The sequence below is a fragment of the Lepeophtheirus salmonis genome, chromosome 4 (assembly GCF_016086655.4).
Source record: "Lepeophtheirus salmonis chromosome 4, UVic_Lsal_1.4, whole genome shotgun sequence".
In the NCBI taxonomy this organism is placed as follows: Eukaryota; Metazoa; Arthropoda; class Copepoda; order Siphonostomatoida; family Caligidae; genus Lepeophtheirus; species Lepeophtheirus salmonis.
Window position 1 is genome coordinate 29745558 of NC_052134.2, and position 13262 is coordinate 29758819.

The 13262-nt window shown below is 31.4% G+C and overlaps 1 protein-coding gene across 7 annotated transcripts in view; it reads left to right on the forward strand.

Moving 5' to 3' along the window:
- LOC121116688 (uncharacterized) overlaps positions 1-13262 on the forward strand; it is a 57061-nt gene that overhangs the window by 15804 nt on the left and 27995 nt on the right. The window lies entirely within an intron of this gene.

Consider the following 13262-nt stretch of genomic DNA (forward strand, 5'->3'; position numbering starts at 1 on the left):
TCAAACATCTCTAAATTAAGAAGTAATTTGTTTACATTCAAATGGACGGATTGAGAATATATATAAAATCTAACCCTAGGGAAACACTGTCAAATTGCAGATCAAATCTACAAGTCATAAATAATTGAATAGTCTGGGACAATGAAAATATTTCTTTAAAACAATTAACATAATTGATTAAACATATAGTTATTTGCAAAAGTTTAAGACCCCCCCTGTGATATTTCCTTATTTTTAGGAGAATAGGTCTGTATTTCAGAAATTTATTTTTAAGTTGAATTCTTTGATCAAACGACATGAAATAGTGCTGACACTTACATTGCAGCCTGTTCGAGTCAAATTAACTAATTTTTGTAAAGGAACTATTCGGAGATCTTGAAATACTCAACTTCATCATGGCGTGATTGCTCGTGGACGTTTTCCTTGGACGGCCTGTTCTCTTTTTGTCCTTATAAATCCCAAATTTTGAAAAAAGAAAAGAAGAGATGGCAGTCTAAACAGCTGTCTGGCTACAGCAAATCTTTACGGCAATTTCGCTCTCTTCTTCGTTGTCATTATTTTAGCCCTTTGAACATCAAAAAAGGTAGCTTTTATGGGCAATTTTTGAAGAAAATCAGTTAAAGCTAATATGCATAATTAGCTACATGATGATAAACACACTCACTACATACCCCGTACCATACTTGTATAATACGAGTTCATAAACGTCAAGAACACGATTATTATTGAATGAGGTGAAATATCACATAATGATTTTGTACTTTTGAAAATTACTGTTTATTGCCATTTAAAAAAACAGTTAATTAGCACGGTGAGTCAAACGATAATTAAAAAATTCTGTAGTAGTTTATCACGTTTCATAAAAATCTTCAATAAAATTAGTAAAATGATCAGGTAGAAAACAAATGCATAAAAATTATCATAATCATACAACTAAAAAAAAAAAAGTAGGATGGAGACAAAAAGACAACAGTTAAGCATTTGATGCACTAAACCTTTTTAAACCGTTTGTGGATGCGTATTAGACGGCGAAGAAACGTCATATTGTCTTTCGAGCCATTTGGGTAGTAGCGTATCAAATCCCCCGTGTACTTCCACGTTAGATTAAAAGAATCCGGAATTTTAATGGCAAAGACAGAGTATCTTGCAGCAGTTGAAATAAAAATAGCTCTAAATTCTTCATTTTGGAGAGTGACACCTTCTGTCAGCTTCTTTGCTATCCTACTTCTACAGCTCGAGAGAGCTAACTTTATGGCGCGAGTTTTTGTAGGATCACTCGACATATTTGAAGTGAGCCCGAATAAAAGAATAGCAGTCACGAATTTATCACTTATTCCTCCTATGTTAAGCAATATGAATTTTTTCAGTATATGTAGTGAAGGGCAGTACGCAAAAGCATGAATAATTGTATTAAACAATTCTCCACAGTCCTTGCAAGGAGCATTGAAGAATATACATCCTGAAGATATTTGAAGTTGCGTAGTGAATCCCTTTCCATTTTTTACTTTTAAAATTGATCCCATGATTTTCTTCTTCCACGTCATCGGCAGGCCAAAGATTTTCAAAAACTTGTCACAAATTTTGTCAGCTTCCTCCTTATAATTAAATTCAAAAGACATTCTCAAATGCCATGGATTAGTCATCATGTGAATGTCTGCAGCTCTCTTTAGTGGATAAAAACATTTTCCACACTTGAACATTGAGTCGTTGCTCAAATCGTGATAGGAGATAATGCCCCTTGATAAGGCTAAATATTCTAACTGTTTTGGTTCCACGAGGTTTTTAAAATAAAATTTCTTTTTAGAATTCTGTTGCACCACATTAATGGTGGAAGTGGATGAAAAGGACGGTGTACCTTCCCAAATAATCTTATGTGCTGCCGCTAAAGATGGAGATAATTCCCCCAAGTGATCATTTATAAAATTCTTTCCCAGCATAACCCATGTGTACATCGGGTGAGAGGACATAGTGGCTCACCACTCAGTCTCTGGATGTCTTGAAAGGTCAATTAGAACTGTTTGATAGACTTTAGGTAGTATTCTTGAGAGCAAAGATGATCTCCCACCCATAAGGGATCTAGGTCGTTTGATTGAGGGTAAATAGATCCTATGAAGAACATATTAAGCCAGGAGTCTTCTTCTTCAATTGCTCTCTCAGCGAGCCAGGGAATAGCTGTTGCCTTTTTATAGGACATTAGGAATAATTAAGAAATCATATAGGTCAATCCTCTTTTGAAGATTGAAACTTCTCCATTGGTAAATGGAAGAACGCACATACTTTTTTTAGGAATGTCCAGTTTGAATAAGAGGCACCTTTTGAATCCCATAAAATTCCCAATATCTCCACTATGCTCTTAATTGAACAGTTGACAATTTGAATAGCCTTACTTGGGCTCCATTTACCAATAGGAAGAACAACCGTCTTTTTATAGTTGATTTTCAAACCGGACCTCATTTTATACTTCTTGAAATAGTTCAGAACTACTTCAATTCGTCTAGTTAATTGAGCCTCAGAGTTTTTTTTTAAAACTAATTGTGTATGCATTAATATAAAGAAATATGAACTAATTTCAATCACACAAACTTCATTAATTATTGAATTAGTAAATGTTCAGATTTCGATAGACCATGCGTGAATATATATTTATATTTTATTTTTTAAATTTTCAATAACTTTATTCATGATTTTTTTCCCATAGGCAGTTGTATGTTTTTGTAAAGAAAATACACTTTTTTTAATGAATAATTTCTCTTCATCAATTAATTTCATTTGATCATAAATATCCAATATTAAGTAAAAGGTTAAGAACTCCTTCTGTAATGCAGTTAAATAGAAATTGACTGCTCTTGAAACAATAGAATATAACTTAATACAATGCATTTATATGTTTAATTGGTTAAAAGGTTATAAAAATAATGTTATTATAACTAAAAGGGAGCAGCTAAAGGCATTTATGCGTATCTAAAGTTTTATGATTAATATATATTTTATAAAAATGTAAGAATATACATACATATATTTTACATGATTAATATGTCAAATAAGAAAATATAAATTCTACATTCAATAAAGTTTTTTATGTAAAAATGAAATGAGGGAAATGTTGTAGTAAAAGTATGGTTGAATAAATTATATGTATACATACCTCAAGTATTATTTATGATGATGATAAATTTGAATTACTTGTTTACAAGATATATAGACATGTATGCATATTTCATAAGTTAAATCAATTCAAAAAAAAAAAAAAACCTTTCAAAACACTCAATTTTAAACTTCAAGTCGTAATATATATATTTCAAAGAAACTTCTTCAATGTTCACTAATGTTGTTTACAATGTTTAAATGTAAAAAAATGGAATTATTGCGACGGTATGTGACAATAGATGGAACATAGATCGATTACTTCACTCCAGAACCAAATGGATCATCATTTGAGTGGGCAGCAACTGCTGAACCTCGTTCAAAGCGTCCGAAGGCACAACAATTAGCTGGAAAGGTTATGGCCTCAATACTTCGGGATGCGCTTGTCATAATATTCATAGACTATCTTTAGCAGGAAAATACTATCAACAGTCAAAATTATATAGTATTATTAGACCGTTAGAAGGACGAAATCACGGGAAAACGACCCCATTTTATGAAGAAAAAAGTGATGTTTTAGCAGAATAACTCACAGTGTCAAAAGTAAATAAAAACAAAATAGTAAAACTACATGAATTGAATTCGAATTGTTTCTTCATCCCCCTCCCTTTACAGATTTGGCTCCCAGTGACAATTGCCTATTTGCAAACATTATTTTTTGACATTGAACGATGAAATTTAAAAAAAAAAGAACAAAAGAAACAGATGAATATTGAATGATATACACAAAACCTCTTAACCAATTGTGAATTTCTATTCAATTCAGAAATTATTAATGGGTAATAGAATTATTAATAGAAGATTAGCATAAAATATATAAGATACAGAGTAAAAAAATGGACAAAGTGTCGATATTCATAAATTATCTGGAATATCCTCGATATATTTTTTTAAAAATCGGCCATACTTTAGAAGAATGGAAAATAAGAAAAAGGGACATATTTCCCTCATTAGTAGTTAACTTTTTAGGCTAACAAAGTCTCCTCCAATTAATAAATTACTTTTTTATTTTTGTTAGTTAACCTCCTAGATAAACCCTACCACATCAGAACTCAATCTGGTATCAGCCAGTAGATGCTCAGATATGAGTTTCCAACTTCATTATTATGAAATAACTCATAATTATAGAACATAATAAAAATACTCAAAAGTTGCTTCTCCATTGATCTTTTTTTTTCCACAGACTCCATAGCAAGCTCAGTCATTTCCTGGATTATATACCCACAGTCATGAATAAGATAAGTTCCTCATGTTTTTCACAAATTTGAGAAATCAGGCTCAGGGGTTACCCAGTTTAAAAGATTTGTATTAAGTTATATGTCTAACCATGGCCACTATACTTGAAATTTTATGCCCCTTGTGTTTGTAAACTTTTATTCCTATGTACGACTCAACGATAAACTACTTAGATTGTTGCAAGACAGTACGTTCCTCATTCCAAGGTGTTTTTCTTAGAGGTTTCTTATCCTGACACATGCAATTAGGGACTGGTGCACCTACTTCTGCACCCTCCTTAGCTAAATCATCGGCAAACTCGTTCCCTGTGCTATTATTAGGACCCTTGATTCATCCAACTGTGATATCGTACTTTGAATTATCGAGAGAATATTTACAATAATAAATTTCTTCTTCTAAGAGGGTCCCTGGTTTTACATTTAAATTATTTATAGCGGATAGGCTATGAGATATAGTAATATCCTCCTGCCATTCGTTTTTTCACATGACAGATTACTTGCTAGATTTCTGATAGCTTCGAATTCAGCTTCGAATACTATGCTTGGATCATCAAGTCTTAATGAACATTCCCTAATAACGGTGCCATGTTCTGTTAATGCCCATCCAACACCTTTATAACCATTTAATCTTGATCCGTCAGTATATCCAACAAGATCTTATTCTTTTATACTTCATATACTTGTCATTTTGTGCACTCGTCTATATGACAAGACCGGTGTACATTGACTCAGGGTTCGGTCTGTACCTCGCTAGGTAGCCATCAAGTTTTTATAGATGCCCTTTACCTGAATGATCCAACCATTTCAGTGGGCTACCTACTTTTTTTTCGTAGTCTTGTTAGGCTGGCACGTTCCATTTCATAAAGATGTAAAGGAATAAATACACATTAAACTTCCATGGTTAGGAGAGACCGGTGAGGGTTGGACGAGTGGGAGAGTTGGGCCATGTGCTGTTTACAGTAATTAGTTAATCACATGACTTTTGTTTACAGTCAATTATGTAAAATATATATTCCTTTCTTTCTGGTTAGCCAAGTATGAGAGACAAAGATAAGCTGCGCAATCTACAAAATTCTAAAATTCTTGATGAAAAGTAAATTTTGTAACAGAGCAACAAAATTTGACATACAGTTGAATTGGTATGGTGATAATTTTATTAGCTTGAAACAAAACTGGTTGCCTTAAGATTAAAATCTAAGCCATACATTGTTTTTAATGATCTGTGTTTAATATTATACTTTCAAACAGGAAATAGGGAGAGTTGGGCCATTTAAAATAGGAGAGTTGGGCTAGATATGTAAGCATGTCATTTATATGTCACATATAAATAATCTCTTCTATATCTCTATATATAAATACAAGTTTTCTCCACAAGATGTATATAATGTAGATGAAACAGGCATTACAACTGTCCAGGCTCCATCTACAGTGGTTAGTCAGGTTGGAAGTAACAAGTTGGGCTGTTTCTTCTGGGGAGAGAGGACAACTGGTCATTGTTTTGTTCGCCATCAATGCTGGTGGTTAAGCTCTTCCTCCGTTCTATGTGTTTCAACGCGTAAAAGTCAACCCAGCCTTCCTAAATGGAGCCTTGCCCTGAGTAGAGGTTGTAGTTAACAAATCTACTTGGATGAACAGCGACATATAAACTACATTAAATATAATTTTGAGAGTAATAAAGCTTTTTTTATTACTGTGTATCAGCACGTACTCAAAAGGTTTGTTGGGAGGGGAATAACTTTAAACTAAAAATTTTATTTATGTTATCTATAACTCAATTTCTCTCCCTACATATTTTATATAATAAAATAAGGATTGGTGAGCTTTAATAGAAAATTGGAGCCAAAAGTCGGCGAGATGAATTCGTCAAAATTATTTTGGAGCTATTTCAGCTTTTTTTTTTTTCGAAGTGCAACACGGAACCAAGTCCTGCTGCACATGTAAGGTCTCCCTTTGCCAACCATGTCGATCCAGGGCTTCACCTTTGTCTCCAAAATGTCCAAGTTGCCATAGGTGTTGAATTTAAAGCCTTTCGGGAACACTTGAAAAGTCAGTTCGACCTTTCACCTCAATCCGTAATACCGATGCTTCAAAATCCCCTTTAGAGACCTAAAATTTCCTGATAAACTTATGAACAAATATCTCACTGAGTCCCAGAATTCCAGCAATTTGTTATGTTGTCGCTCTCAGTGTAGATTCCAAAGAGGGTTCCATGCCTTTTACAACTATTTGAAAAAACTAGGCCATCAATTGATTCCATTTTTTCCAACTGCGTGCAAGTTTGAACAAACTATATAAAAAACAAAAATAATCTCTCTAAGCTCCCGTTTTTACCCAAGACAGTGCACTAAAATGGTGGTACATATAGCTTGCGTACCCTGAATATATATTTTGGATAATACCCCCCCCCCCTACCCCCAAAATTGGGAGGGAGTCCCAATTATCAATGGTAGCAAGTTATTGCTCCATTTAATTTCTATTGATTGTAAAAAGTGTATTACCACCTCCCTTGCTTTTTCGATAAATCAATACTAATCAATGCACCAAACAATGTACATATATATGTAAATCAAAATGAAAGCCCTGTTTTATTATTTATGAAGGCCTATTATGGATTTACTTTCAATGCTCAAACAAATTTGCATTATAAAATAAAGTGTAAATCATATAAATATTTTTTCAATTTCAATTCTAATACGAGGGTTTCAATCAATGCAGAATACACATATATTTAATACACACTCCTATAGATAGATATACACACATAAAACAGCGGAAATCAAAATGGGATGGCATATATTAGGTTGGGGAAAAAGTAATTTCGTATTTTTAATTCAGCATATATTATTTATTATTGGCCACATTGGATTATACGATATAGCGTAGTAAATGTGTTACTGTATACTTAGAAACACTTTTTGGACAGTATTGCGCTTGGGAAGCTCATTTCTGAATTGTCGTGCTTCGAGTATGGAGGTCTCAAAGGAAGGAAAGGATCTTTATTTTTCATTTTTACTTCCTGAAAGGGAGAAATGCGTCATTTCTGAAGTGGATTGTGACTGGTGACGAAGAATGATTATTTACATCAATGTCAAGTGACAGAGATTGTGTTCAAAAGCCAACGAAGCACTCCGGACCCTGGCCAAGCCAATAAGGTGTTACTGTGTGTTTGGTGGGATTGACACGAGATAATCTAGTGTAAGCTGCTCCCCTATGATCAAACGCTCAATTCTGCCAATAAATGTGAACAACTCAACCTTTTGAAACGGACAATATTGGTGTACAGCAGAGGAATTGTGTTTGATCACGACAGCACCAGGACGTACACATCTTTGATGACGCGCCAGAAGCTCCGGGAGCTTGGATGGGAAGTTATTATGCATCCACCCAACAGTCCCAGACCTAGGACCTTGTGATTACCACCTTTTTCTATCTATGACTTACGCGCTTGGGGTTACAAATTTGTCCTCCATAGAGGCGTCTGAAAATTGGTTTCCAAGTTTTTTGACAATGGGGTAATGGCTTTTACGAAAAGAGCATTATGAAGTTGTGTTTCTGATGGCAAAAAGTTATGGAACAGAACAGGGCATGCTTGGATTAAATGAGATGATTGTAACATTTATTAAGAAACATTGAAATAAAGCGAAAAATACGAAATGACTTTTTCTCCAACCTATTATATGTTACTATCTATGTATACGATGGAAAAATGAGATCAAAATGGGGGAAATATAAATTAATGGGCCGTAAATATCTTCGTTATTCATACCAAACACACTCATCCTTTCACAACATGAAAGTATACAGAGTGGTTATGAATTATATTTCCAAAAAAAAAAAAAAAATTAAGTGACTCATGGACGATAGTTTGTGATAATTTAAAGAATTTTTGGTAGAAGAACAGTATAGCTGTCACGACATTTCATTTAATCAATTGCAAGCAGGGTATGAGATGAAGGAAATAAACACAAAATCCACTCTGTATCTATCAGTAATATAGCTACGAAGCACTCGAATGCCGAACCTCAATTCTACTTCAAGTTCAACGAGGACTTACTCTTATAACTCTGTCAAAATTTATGAGTGGGACTCTTTGTCTTTCATCAACTATTGATTACCGTTTACTTATATGTTCTCTTTTCAAAAAGAAAAGAAAAATGATTGCAGTTTTGGAAAAGAAAAACATATATTCAGGTAGAAACTATACAAAGCTACATCCTCTTCTATTATCATATTTTTCTGAATCTCTTGTCATGTTTTTTCTTGTTTATTGGTCTGCCGTACGTCAAAGTTTAAAGACGTGTTGATACATCTAATCGTCCTTGATTTCCAGGTGATTAAACACAGTGTAGATTGCCTTCGAAAAGGGGTACAATTTAGTCAAAATTCTCCTTTCTTGGCAACCCTATGCGGAGGAGTGGAAATGAAAAAAAAAAATTTATTGCATTGCCATTTCTGGATAAATTATGCAATTTTAGCGCAATACAGATACCTAAATATTAGTTCTACTAGTTTTTTTTTAAACTCATTTTATGCAAAAGAACTAGAAATGTATTTTCAGTATCTATATTTACTAAGTAAAGAGCTTTCGTTTTTTTAAACGATATATGCGACCTAAAGATGACCTCAAAGGAAAATTTATTTTTGCATGGTAATTTTCATACGATATCACAACTTTATCGCAAAATCCGTAATTGAAATTCGAAAAAACAGTTTATAACTCAAATAAATTAGTTAGAAGCAAAATAATGATTTAAGAAATCCAAAACGCTAGTTAATTAAAACTTCTAAATAATTTCTTGTTATACTTAAAATATATGCAGTCATTTAGGTTTTATTTCCTTTGACTGCATACAAATAATACAATAGTTTTACGACCACTGCAAGGTGGTTTAGTTTACTTTTTGATGTGATGACAAAGAAATCCTCCCTTTCCGATGGGTTTCCAACACTTATCCCGAAATCTGCTCCCAGTGTATGATATATTGGCCATATTTTTTTACAATAAGTTAATAGGTGTAATATTGCTTTCTTTTCTGTATTCAAAAATAGCAAATTTTGAGTCATGTTGGTATAATCTTGATTTTTATGTTCTCAATAAATTAAAAGCACCAAGAAGTTATATTGAATTAATAACTTGTATTAAAAAAGAATGAGGTTTTTTTGTTCTTCCAGCTCTCTAATGGCTTTCTCCAATTATTTTAAGTAAAACCATATCCTAAATAGGACCATGTACCAAATTATTGGGAGACCATTAAATTTGTTGATGTGAGAATAAATGGTCAATAATTTTACATAATTAAGTTTGGTTTACCTGTTAAATCTTAATTTATAGCTGCAGAAAATATGATATTTTGTTGACGGTAGGGAATATATTATTTCTAAACGAATAAATTATTAAAATATCAATAGTTAGTTAATTCCATAAGTTATTAATGACTTAGAAACTAATAAAGAGTATCCTAAAATATAGAATTTGAGGCACAGAAACACCTTAGGGAAGTAGTAGAAGGTCAATGGACAAATTTTCTTTAATCTGAAGAAAACTTCATCAAATGTCCTCAAACAAAAAAAAAACAAAAAACAAGCTTTTACAAAGAGAATCCATAAATAACTTTAGATCTCTAAAAAATTTTTATTGAAAATTTATGTTACATCAGTATTAGTACAGTGCTACATTTTTGATTGACTAAAAATTTCTCAAACTTTGAGATGTTGTTGACTTATTAAAAGCTCAAAGATTTTTTTTGAGTTATTAATAAAAAAAGAAAAATAATTCAACATAAAATATTGATTTCCTCAAAAGAGGCAGATAATATTTTTTAAAACACTGAAAATTGGTAAATATAGACCAGGGGTGTCCACATGGGGTGAGCTTTAGAAATAGTAGCTCCTCCCCCCGAAAAATAATAATAATTAGGAACTTTTGCTTTTTTCTACAAAATTTAGTATTTTAATTTTCTTTTCAAGAAATTTAATTTTCTGTGAATAACTATAACCCATAACTTTTTTGTTTTTGTAAGAACAAAAAAAACTTGGTAGGTTTGTGTCTCTCTTTACAATTCCAATAAATGCTATTTACCTTTTTTTTTTGCAAATTTACTGCCAGAAAGTTTTTTGCAATTATATTCGTGAATTTTGATTTAAAACTTTTTGCAAAAAATAAAAAATGAACTTCTCATCATATGTTGCATACACATATATTTTGGTATGTTATTTAAAGTTAACAACACAATTTTTTTTCTTCATAATAATACATGTATTATAATGTTGACCCAACCGAACGGGTCTAAACATTAAGAAGAAATAATATTGACCTTTAACATGTGATTTTCCACTCTCTTCCTATCACAAGCAACGCTGGGTAACCCTTTGCTAGTATATTTATCTATACCTTATATGCTCAGCGTATAAACATTACTATATTTTAAAAGGGTTTAAGTAATATTTTAATTTATGCAAATTGAAGATTAATTTATAAGGGATTCTAAATATATTATGTAGATTCTTTGAAAATAAAGAAATAAATCAAGATTAATAATATCTCCCGTTTAGGATATTTGAATAATATGTAATTTATAGAATTTCTTTTGTTTTAATTTTAAACTTACTAAATATTTTGGTATAATATTTCAGTTAGACAGAGTTCTATTATTTTCAAGATAGGTTTATTTGCAACAAAGTATATCCTGACGTCACAGATTTCTTAAATAACCAAAAGCAACGCCATGATGGAAACGAAACGTTAAGGAACAATAGAGAAAGAAAACCCAAAAATGTTATGAACATTTATTCTTCAAAGATTCATTTAATTTATATCTTTAAAAGGCCCTACCTGAAGAATATAATTGGTACTCTAATTTAATATTTAAATAATATTTATTTCTAATGTGGACATTAATATATTCATTAATTGAATGATAGGAAATAGGAGTTAAAATACAAAATTGATCTTATCTAGTGGTACATATTTTTTTTCCAATTTTTCAAGATTAAAATTTAAATGGGAGGTTTTGAGAGGACATTTAGTTAACCAATCGTACAAAAATAGTACTTGACACAACTTTTATTCCATATGTGATATGTCCCTTGCAGAACTTGACTATGTAGATCAACCCTGTGTTATTTTATGAACTAAGTTATTCATAATTATTTATATTTCATATTAAATATATTATTAGTGATGAATTATTCCTTAGAACTTTCATATTTATAGTCTAGTATGTAATTTTGCTTGTATTTTCTCCATGCTATCAAATATTATGTGTATTTAGTAATGGGGTGTATATCCATTAGAAAATGTGCGCATTACTTTCTATGTCTGACAGTTCAACACTTTTAACATTGATTGGTGAGTACAAGTTGCAGACATTTAAGAATATATACGCAGTACACTTCTGGCTATATTTCTTTTGAACAATTTTTAAAGTGATTCATGAAATTACTTAAACTAATGGAAAAGTCAGGGGATGGATAAACTTTAAACTATTGAATCCCTAAACATTAAAATACCCTATGTATTTTGTTTTCAACTTTCGAATAACTCATCTCACTTCATGGATATTTCATAATCTATTCTTTTTGATTTATAAACGAAGTAATAATTTATACATTACTTATTCTCCATTTCAAAAAGGACTGTAGTATAATTTTCTGCTGATCCCTCGCAGTCGTTGTATGTATATTAGTCATTTTATTATTTCTATGAATAAATTTTGGCTATCATATAGAATTACAAATTTATAGCTACGCTTTTAATAAAATACTACAAAGAAATATTATATAAAGTAACGAATAAATATCATGTAGGGTATTAATATTAATAGGAGTAATTATCTTCTGGGAGTACTCAGGGGATAATTAGCAGTTGGTGTGATTCACTTATTTGGCTATCTACCAGATGATCTTGGGCCTTTCCCCCTCGTTCTTTTTGAATGAAAGGTTGCGTGATACATTAAAGGTAACGACATGATAAATATTTACAATTCTTTCGATTGGTATATTATATATACGTCAGTGATTTGAAAATTAAAAGACGAGTCTTGTGAGACTAAAAATAACTCAAAGCTTTCTTGTTCCATGTTTACACCATTTTTGTCCAATTTGAGCATTTAATTAAGCCTTGTAGGCTTGTTAAAACATTATACGTATAAGCTCTTGGAAAATGATTGTCTGGCGAGGACTTTTAGTCATAGTTGATGTAGTGAAAGAGTTCGTTTTGGAGAATGAGAAGGAGATGTTATCTTTATAATTAACTATTACATAAAAGTACAATTTAGATTTTCTCAATTAATAGTTAAATAAATAACTAGAGGAATTACATTATAAAAATATAAATGAACATTTTATTTTAAAGTTAGACCTCCAGAGATAGAGCAGTTCTTCCTTGCTCTTGTTTTATCTCAATTTTAGAAAATGAAAAAAAAAGTATGTACTATTTGCATAGCAATATTAAAAAAAAAGTAATAATAAATAACATAATCCATAACTTTTATGGAAAAACATTCATATAAATGTTTAAAAAATGGATACAAATATAATGAAAACGTAAATAGTTCTAATTAAAATACAGTAATAAAATCTTCACAAAGGAAAATAATGTTTTCTAAAAATAATCACAATATTAAATTTTTCAAATGACATACTGATTCTGAGGGTATGAACCTCACAATCTCAGAGGCAAAATCTCATAACTGCCCATAAAGTCTTGGTATTTTTGATACTAAAAGCACGTATCTTGATGTTGTATCTATTAAAATGGCTCTAAAGTTTTGTAATCTGATCGGCTCATTCTTAGGGAGTTTCTTTGTAATATATGTCATTGAATTTAGGAGTACAAAGTAAAGTACCTTGCTTTTTGGAGGCAAATTCCTCCTCACATGTAAC